General features: G+C 42.2%; 1 protein-coding gene and 1 long non-coding RNA gene across 15 annotated transcripts in view; one reads left to right on the plus strand and one right to left on the minus strand.

The window, feature by feature from the left end:
- LOC123976524 overlaps nucleotides 1-5,361 on the plus strand; it is a 40,038-nt gene extending 34,677 nt beyond the window's left edge. For 8 of the 11 annotated variants that reach the window (XR_006826370.1, XR_006826371.1, XR_006826369.1 and 5 more), the window contains 2 exons: nucleotides 2,667-2,782; nucleotides 2,905-5,361. This is a non-coding gene — a long non-coding RNA (uncharacterized LOC123976524). The remainder of the gene's footprint in view (nucleotides 1-2,666; nucleotides 2,783-2,904) is intronic. The other 3 variants (XR_006826374.1, XR_006826378.1, XR_006826379.1) reach the window with 2 other exon arrangements.
- The window catches only part of hivep1 (HIVEP zinc finger 1), a 58,848-nt gene that overhangs the window by 30,342 nt on the left and 18,146 nt on the right, over nucleotides 1-10,360 (minus strand). The window lies entirely within an intron of this gene.

Consider the following 10,360-nt stretch of genomic DNA (forward strand, 5'->3'; position numbering starts at 1 on the left):
TTCACACTTTACGCAGCACTTCTAGCAGTTTGTTATATATAACAGAACTAGAACTCAGTCGACACTTAAACCACGTCAACAGAAAATCCAATTAAAGAGAAGAGACCTTTATTGTCACATACATGTTGTGAAATTCATTCTCTGCATTTAACCAATCCCTCAAGGAGCAGTGGGCAGCCACTGTGCAGCGCCCGGGGACCAACTCCAGATGTATATATCAGTGTCTAGTCAGTGGCACTGACTGGAGTTCCTAACATGTTTTTGATGGTGGGGGAAACCGGAGCACCCGGAGGAAACCCACGCAGACACGGGAAGAACATGCAAACTCCACACAGAAAGGCTTTGACGACTTCACTGCAGTTGCTGCAGTGTTTGACTAAGAGGAGGCCTCTGGGAAATGCAGTATAAAAACATCACAGAAAAGAAAATCACCAAAACCAAAAGTGATAGGCCTTATAGAGCAGGTCTTTATATAGAGCAGTGTTTTCACCATACGGTGTGTTGTCACAGTGTGTTGTTACAGTGTGCTGTTACAGTGTGCTGTTGCCATACAGTGTGCTGTTACAGTGTGTTGTTACAGTGTGCTGTTGCCATACAGTGTGCTGTTGCCATACAGTGTGCTGTTACAGTGTGCTGTTGCCATACAGTGTGCTGTTACAGTGTGCTGTTGCCATACAGTGTGTTGTTACAGTGTGTTGTTACAGTGTGCTGTTGCCATACAGTGTGCTGTTACAGTGTGTTGTTACAGTGTGCTGTTGCCATACAGTGTGTTGTTACAGTGTGCTGTTGCCATACAGTGTGCTGTTACAGTGTGTTGTTACAGTGTGCTGTTGCCATACAGTGTGTTGTTACAGTGTGTTGTTACAGTGTGCTGTTGCCATACAGTGTGCTGTTACAGTGTGTTGTTACAGTGTGCTGTTGCCATACAGTGTGTTGTTACAGTGTGCTGTTGCCATACAGTGTGCTGTTACAGTGTGTTGTTACAGTGTGCTGTTGCCATACAGTGTGCTGTTACAGTGTGCTGTTACAGTGTGCTGTTGCCATACAGTGTGTTGTTACAGTGCGCCATCGGCTCACCCAGAGAGGCCATCAGCCGGCTCTATAGACTCCCACAGGGCTTTCCTGCAGCTGCTTTAAGGCTCTCTCTCTGGTTTCTCTCTCTGTGGACGCCGCCAGACAACCATCTGCTTTTATAACTCATTTAGCACATACACATGCTGACATATACATGGCTGGTACTGCATGTAAACGCAGAGGGACATGTCTCAACAGTGGCCACAACAGACAGCCCTGTGTATGTCAAGCAGGGAAGCGTTATCATTTACTAAACTGTCAGGACTATTTTCTTTTTACAGAAACAGGCCTGAATGACTGTTTGGTGGTCAGCGTGATCCAAAGAAGTAGCAGATAATTTTTTTGTCGATCGGGTAATCGATTCATGACTGATTGTTTCAGCTTTGTGACATATGATTTTAGGTAAACCACCTGTTGTGACTGTATCCCAGCAGTCTGGGGAACAACAGCGATCACCTGTAGTAGGTTGAATTCTGGGAATTCAAAGCAGCTTTTGACCTTCAGTATGGTTCTGATGGCTGCTGCTAAACCTCAATGCCATTCACTGCTGTTACTCTTTCCTCTGCCATCACCAGTAGGCAGAAGGTGACGTTACATAACCACACCGAGCACGAGCGACATGGCGTTCCTTCACCGTCTTTGTTCCTCCTCCTCCTCCCCCCATTTTCTCAATCCTCAGTTTCCTCACCTTGTCTTCCCATTTTCCTCCCTCTTCCTGCCTCTTTTCATCATCTTCACCCTCTTTTACTCCCCCCATTTTCCATACACTCCCTCCACTGCAGACTCTTCTCTTTTTATCACATCAGAGTTTTAAAACAGTACAAGGACATGGTAACCAACATAATGTCCGTGTCTTATAAAACCAAACTGCTGTGCTCACATGTTCATCTATCTATCTGAGCACCAAAATGACAGTGCCAGCCCCAATTAGGGCTGCAACTAATGATTATTTTCGTTTTCGATTAATCATTTGGCCAATCAAACATCAGAAAACGGCCATTAGAGGCCAAAGTAACCTCTTCAAATGACTTTTTTTGTTTTACCGAGCAGTCCACAACCCAAAGACATTCAATTCACTATAATGTACATTTAAAAAGCTGGAACTACCAATTTTGAGGGGAAATTTTTTCTTGATAAATTACTTAAATAAATAATCAACAAATTTTAACCAAATTTCCAGAAAATCAACAAAAGTGAGCATTTATGCACATTTCCATCCACTACTGTTGTGTGATGTGAATATTAGGAGTTGGTTCATTGAGATAAACAGCTGGTGGCCCTAATTCTCAAGTCAGGTGCCATTAAACCACTGCAGAAGAAGAGGGCGCAGTGAGATGATGGAATTAAAAGAGCACCAGTGAAACCTCAAAACATGAAGGAAGTATTATTCTTTGTTTCATGTATTAATCTGAGGAATGTTACAGTCTCCTCATAGCTCCACACAATCTGTTTGTCTCTTTAGTGGACGTTTAAGTCGTGCTCATGTGCATCATGATGTATTTAAAGTCTGTTTCCATTGCACTTTTGTTTTTATCAATCGATCAACTTTTCCACCTCTACCAACCCTCTCCAAATTTCTGGCGTTTCCACAGGTGAATGGAAACACAGTGAGCAAACAGGAAGTCGTGCAACACCAGAGGATTAACCGAGGCCACTGATGAGGTGGATGTTTCCAATAGAGCCGGCAAGATGATGAATTTAAAAGAGCGTAATAAAATTTCCAGCAGAAAAGACAAAGAAAAAACTATTAACAAAAGAGTTTTTGCAAACAGAAGTGCATGCAACAGCACTAATAATTGGCCTCATTGTGCTTCTTCTCTGTCGTAACAGGTACATGTATTCTTACGTGAAGCCGCCCAGCAGGGGAGAGGGAGGGGAGCTAAGGGAGTCTGATGATCTCATGGTGTGTGGAAGAAGAAGAAGAAGTCAGAAGTGTCTAAGTTCAGCCCTGCTCTATCTCTGGATTGTTGCATAACACCAACAGCTCAGTCCACAGGCTTATCCTATCCTCCCGCTCATGTTGTACGTCAGCTGCTGCCTGGGCGAGGAGCACCAGCACGCCGCCGCAGACCAGCGCTAGTTATTGCTGGGGGGGTTAATGAGCTGCCGGAGATGTTAACCCCTTGACTTTCACTGTTGTTACTCAGAAGAGATGCTTACAGGAAAGATGACAGATTTGTTGGCTGAAACGTGTTTACTTTATGTCAGCTAACTACAACTGAAACAATTAGTGGATTCAATCAATCCACAGAAAATTACATCTGCAACTATTTTGATTATAATTTTATAAGCAACAATGCCAACATTTCATGGTTCCAGCTTCTCAAATGTGAAGATTTTTGTTTCCTTGTATTAATAATGTACTATAATATAGGAGACTGATGTCTGTTTGTGAAGAAGCAAACAGAATATTTTTGGACTGTTGGCTGGACAAAAAGAGCAATCTGAAGACGTCGCCTTGATCTCTAGTAAATTGTGATGGATTGCTTTCCACTATTTTCTGACTTTACAGACCATAATCACCATTAATCAAGAAAATAATTGGCAGATTAATCGATGATGAAACTAAAAGTCTGTTTGAGCTCTAAAAATAAGTGAAAACATTGTGAATCCTGATCAGTTTAAATGCCCATCACAGCAGGATTGAGCCCCCATGAAAAAAACACTAACAAGAGAGGTGGGCAGGGGAGCGATTACAAACTTTGGCAAATTTCAGGAGAAATGAAATGATGCAATGGCATAAGAGATAATAAGGAGGGAGACAAAGACAGACACGAGCTGTGAAACAAATGCTGAAGAGAAAAAAAAAAAGCCTGCACCGAGGAATAAAACACAAACTGATCAGCACAAAGACGAGCTCTCGCAGCACTGCACAATACCTGTTACGAAGGAGAAGTGTGCCAAAGAAAGTCGACACTTTCTCAGAGAGTAGCTGCCGGCTGGATTTTCCCTCCCGGAGTCAGACACGCTTACGGGGGAACACCTGACATTCCCGACCCATTCAGACACTTTCCCCAACCAATAACTGCTGACATTCCTGTGCTGCGCTCAGTCTCCCCACAAAAAAAAGAAAAGGACAAAACTGAAATGCCACGGCAGAGCGGAAAGCAGAGCGTCTGGCCGCCGTCTGTCTGTCCCCTGTGTTTCTGTGCTTTCACTTCTCACTTCTGCCTGGTTTCTCCGCTGTCAGTGTAGCAACCACGCTTCTTTCTCCTCCCTGCCTGCCTTTGTGTTCCTTCTTCCCCCTCCTCGCCTCTCTTCTCCTCCCTCTTCGTCTTCCTTTAAAAAAAAAAAATGAAAAAACAAATCCCAGCTCTAATTCAGGGAAAGCCCTGCCTGCCTGCCTGCCTGCCCTGCCTGCCCTGCCTGCCTGCGCGCTGCTTCCCCGAGCTGAGAAGCAGTGTTCTCTTTTTTGATAAAAAAAAAAATAAAAAAAAAAAGCAAAACAAAGCAGGATGGAAGCTCTAAAAACAGCACAGGTCTAATTCCACTGCAGCTCACTCACACTCACACACACACACACAGTCAACATCAGATTAGCAGCTAACCTACTTGTGGAGTACAACCTCCCACGTCCCCGCAGAGGCTATAAATACGCTTCTATCTGTTCTGTGCATTGATCCTATCAGTGTAGGGAGAGGCCAGGGACAGCCGCACACGGATGGACGAAGACGCTAATTGGAGAAGCCGCAGAAAGGTGTGTGACGTATGGGGTTCACCTACACTGCCTCCTCATCAGCACGCAGGGAAGAGAGACCGAGTGAAAGTATATTACTTTCATTATCACTCGATCTTCAAATTAGTTTCGCTATTCATATATTTCGATTATAAAACTCACAGAATAGTGGAATAACGTCTTCAAAAGTGCTTGTTTTGTCCAACCAACAGTCCAAAACGTAAACACATTCAGTTTACTGTCACATAAGATGAAGAAATGAAACAAATGCCAAACACAGCTATTCAGCATTTACTATATAAATCCTCTTAAAGCCCACCGGGTCGCCCTCTTGAGCTACTTCTAAGGTGCTTAGATCGTGCATACCAATATAAATGTTTAAACCTTTGTCAATAAGAACATGCTTCCCATCCTTAGATCTATTACATTCTCCACAATTCAATCATTTAAGTAATTTGTCTGAAACAATGAACATCAATTCATTCAGATTTACCGGCATGGTAAAAAAATTAACGTCCCGTCCCATACAGATGCCTATCCCAAATATAGACTGGGTGAGTTCAGTGATTTAAGCAAATATAGGCATTAATTAAAGTTTTACAGTAAGTCTCCTTTTGAGGTCAGTCTTTGTGATGGTGTTGTACTGGACAGTATTATTTTCAGAGGTGGACTGCACCCTTGTGTGTAAATGGAAAAGACAAAAAGAAAGGATATATATATGAAATATATAAATAAATAATATAAATAAAATACACACACACACACACACACACACACACACACACACACACACACACGTTTCCAACAATGTCAACAAAAGCTGAACTTTATAAAGTTATGAAGTAGATTTTTTGGCAGAACTGTTGTAGTGAATTGCATTGGATTGTCCAGGTGTAAGAAATACAGTGGCCACTGAGCAAAATAAAATAAAAATTAAATACAGAAACTGTTCACAGATGAAATAGCCAGATGAGATTGATTGTTTTCAGATAATTCGGTGAATTAAAATGTACTTCATTATAATGATGCATAATCCTGTAAATCCAGTATCGCCATAAATTAACAACTTTGCCATCTCTCTCTGATATGTGTGGTCATATCGCCTCAACCGTAGCCATTTCCATTAATGATTAAACTCGCCTTTCTTTTTAACTTAACTGGATCAAGTGCAACAAACACTAACTGTGTCACATCAGAAGACATACGTCAGCTGCCACCTGCAGCACAGAACAGACAAGAAAAGGAGGTCAGTGTACAGGAGCCGATTCGAGGAGTGAATGTGATCATTTCTGCTTCTATGACGAGTTGCTGTGGGTTGATACTGGGTAATGTACGATGGAGGAGTTGATGCCAACTCATGACTGGTGTGGGCTTACATAAGAAGCACTGCTGGTGTTTTGACGCAGCATGTGTATTTTGACTTTAAGGGTTTAGTCTGAAACTATGACTGAAAATCCAACAGCGCAAATTCTAAATATTATGGATTTGCAATCATTTCAAACACAAAAAAGGTGCAAGTCCTCATGTTTGGGATGTTTAATCAATAAATGAAAGTTTTACATTTTGGGAAATATGCTTAAGCTACCTGCCATCTTCCTGATAGTGAGAAGAGAACTCCAGAAAGTCACCAAAATATATTTAAAGCAGTAGTTTTTTTTACATTTCTGTGTGTTACTGAATTAAACAGTGGCGGTGGATTTTTTAACATTGGCCTGAGCCAGGCCGGCGACTATCTCCGGTCTTTATGCTAAGCTAAGCTAAGCTTATCACTTCCTGGCCGTAGATTTACATTTAAAGAGCTGACGAGAGTGATTTTGATCTTCTCATCGAACTCTCAGAAAGAAACGAGTCTTTTAAGCAATTATCAAAATTTCGGTTGATGGTGTGATTTCAACTGTTCATATCAGCACTACAGGTGAGGTTGCTGTTGTTTTCTTCATCGCTCACTTGCTGGACGAGATGACTCATGTTGACTAGACTGCAGCAACACCTGCACACACACACACACACAGAGCTGAGACTCACCATTACAAGAAAAATAAAAACCGCGGTTATACACAAAGCCTGGATTTCATTTTACAAGGCACACCTGAACCAGAGACTGAGTCATGCATCGGCTCCCTGCAGGTTTCTACACACAACTTCTGACTCTCTCGCACAGTTTCACATGACAACAGCTTCCTTATTTTTTATTTTAAATGTGTTTGGGGGTGGCTGGCAGCCCTGCTTAGTGCTTTTAGTGAAATCATGCAGAATGCGAAGTCTAAAAACATAACCAGAGGATTGTTTTTTTTTCTTCCTCCAGCTCTTCCTCAGCGTTAGAAGAGGGAAGTCGCAGCTCAGAATTCCCCAGAGTCTCTCCCACCCGTGAGGCATCGGGAGCTCAGAAACCCCCCCCCTCCCAACATGTCTCCCCATGGCAACAGCGGCTAAAGGCCTGTGTTACGCAAGAGGATGAAGCTTTCTCAGCAGGCAGGCACCCCTTCCTCCTCCTCCTCCTCCTCATGCCTCTTCCTCCTCCTCCTGCCTCTTACACATATTTTCACAGCCTCCCTATTAACCCTCTTTACATCATTCTTCCTCTCTTTCACGCTCTCTTTCACACCCTTAACTCTGGCGCTCTGCCATCTTCCCATTCCCCATCCTTCGACTGCTGCTTTGCCCCCTTTTCATTTTCCTTTACACCCTCTCCTTGGAGGCATTTATCTTTGTCTGTGCCTGCAGAAACACTGTGCTGCTGCCGGCACTCGGTTGAGCCCCCTTTTCCATAAAAAAAAACAAAAAAACAATATGTAGCAGCTATTTCTAAGGTCAACTGACCCGATAGCCGGCTTGATGCAGTCGCTTGATGGGAAGCTTGACTTGCCGTCTGACCCCGCTGAGGGGAGCTGAGCACAAGTTTCCCATCGTATAGCCTTCATCAGGTAATCAGGGTTTCTGCAGGTTCACCAAGTTACATTTAAGACCTTTTAATACCACATAGATTAAATTGTAATCCCTGTTTCACAATCGTACCGGCCAAAATATAAACCGGAATGATCTGGCCTAGAATTATTTATTATTATTATTATTATTATTATATAACATTTCTTCAGTGCTTCCCAGCAGTATACAGCAATGAAACCTAATGATGTAATTAAATGAACGCAACCTGGACCCAGTCAAGAGGCAGAAAATGAATGGATGATCCAGTTAAAAGATGATTAAGTTAGTTGTAATTTTCAAGCTCTGACTGTAGCATTTTACTACACATTCTTCTTGTATAATGATCAATGTGAAAAATAACAAATAGTGTTAACTGTCTGTGTTTAGCTTGAAAGGAGCAGCTAAAGCATTGAGAGGGACAGTTAGATGACTCCTTCTGATAGCAAAGCGAGAGATAACTTACTGAAGGTAACTTTAACGTTACATCCACAGCGCTTGATGAAGTGACATTGCTATAGTTGACTTTTTTTTATAAAAGTAGGCATGCTGCCTGCAATCTGTTTTGTTGACATTTCTTCTAAGAACCACTAACATTACTGACAGACACAGAAAGGTTTCCTATTAACTGTATTGCAACAGGTCAAGCTGCTAAATCAACATCCGAACCAGAGATATTTTGTGTTAGGATTGTTTTACTAATCAGGAGCTGCGAGGCTTCAGTGTGTGACTGATGCATGCAGGTCAGTGAATTTTTCTCCATTTGTACGGCTGGATTATGTCCAGAGGTGTTTTTTTGAGTGAACAAAGTGCTACATTTACGCACCACACCAAGACCACAATCTTTCCCTAACCTCAACCAAGTGCTGTGTGCCTAAACATAACTGTGTGTGTGCGTGCGTGCGTGCGTGCGTAGCCTATACAGTCATCGGCCATCAACTGTGTCCTGTCTTTAAAGTATTGAACTGACCTTGCTGACCCCGCTCAACCTTCCCGATGACTCGCACACTGTTTGAGGGCTTTCAATCTTTCACATTGACCCGTCGGGTCTGAGCAGCCAAGGACGAACACCAACCCCTCCTCCTCCTCCCTCTACTCTCCTTCCCCTGACACTGACAGACACTTCAGGGCATACAACGCTCACTTCTTCCCACTCCTCCTCGCTCAGTCGATACCTTACAAACACACAAACCACACAGACGAAACAACATATTTCCTGCTGATGGCAACTGGCTGACACAAGCAGTGAGGAAACAATCAAAACAAAGACCAGAGTTTATGAATGAACAGGCTTTGTGATATGAGGTGGGGCCCCTTGGTTTTATTTTTTTAACAGGCCCTCCAGAGGGAACTTATTTGCTGACATGCGAAGGCTCCTCTGATTCCTGTAAAACACCCACAGTATAACTTTCATAACTTTCAGCTCTATTATTCAGCATCCTACTTTTGGCTAACTGACTGCTGAAGCTTCTGTGTGTCTGCAGACTGTGAGTGAAAATTTACAGTGTGTATGTATATATAAAATAATAATATAATAATAATAATAATAATAATAATATGTATACACATACACAGCAATAAGAGAAGGATCAGTGCTCATTGGCAGCGACTATGCAAAACTTCCAAGAATGACAAAAAGGTTGCTGTACGGCTGCTTGTGTTAAGACACCATTTAAGAAAAAATTACTATTACTACAACAACTAGTTTTGTAATTGTTTACTGATTAAGTCAATTATCAAGCACAAAAACTTAAACATTAACTGGTTCTCAAATGTGAGGATTTGCTGGTATTCTCAGTTTACAACACTGTAAATTATCTATATTTGAGGTTTGGATGTTAGTCAATACATTTGTTTTTCACTATATTCTGGCATTTTATAGGCGAAACAATTAACTGACTAGTAAAATAAAGTATATTTGTTTGGTTTATGGTACAAAAATGTAATCTGTAACTGTAATGTATTTGGTTATACACTGAGATACATATCATTTTTGTTTAACCCCAAACAGTCGCTCTGTACAGTGCCACCAGACTCCATTAACAAAAACAATGATTTTACCTCTGGTCAACCGCTGCCTCGATCGGTTTATTTGTTTGTGTTGTTGTGTGACTTTGTTTTAAAAGGGTTAAAAACACTAAAGTCACACAATAACACAAACCTATCGAGGCAGCGGTAGACCAGAGAGGTAAAATTACTGTTTTTGTTAATGGAGTCTGGTGGCACTGAACAGAGTGACCTGGTGGCCGTTTCTGGTTAAACAAAAAGGATCTTACTCTTTAAAAAAGGTCTCTGTCCCCTATCTCTGTAGGGGATCCTTTCCACAATGTTGTCAGACACTCAGCAAGCACTTAAGTGGATGTACTTTGGCGGGGCGCAATTGCCCACATGGATTTTGTTGCAGCCTTGTCTCGCTGCTGCCGTCTGCAGCACGCTGGCTCAATACTGGACAAATTTCAAAAATTGCTGTCCCCATTAGTCACTTAGACACATAAACATGGGACCGCCGTCAGAAACTTATGTCTCAGCAGTTGTGTATATACAAATATAGAAGAGAAGATCCTTCACTGAGAGCACAAAAGACGCTGCAATTTTCTCTAATCATTTCACATTGCTTGTTGTGCTGCTAAATGTACAGTAGTCTTAAAATGTCCCTCCTGAGCGCCTAAAGGGGGGGGGGGGGGGGGG

The sequence above is a fragment of the Micropterus dolomieu genome, linkage group LG09, assembly GCF_021292245.1.
Source record: "Micropterus dolomieu isolate WLL.071019.BEF.003 ecotype Adirondacks linkage group LG09, ASM2129224v1, whole genome shotgun sequence".
Lineage (NCBI taxonomy): Eukaryota > Metazoa > Chordata > Actinopteri > Centrarchiformes > Centrarchidae > Micropterus > Micropterus dolomieu.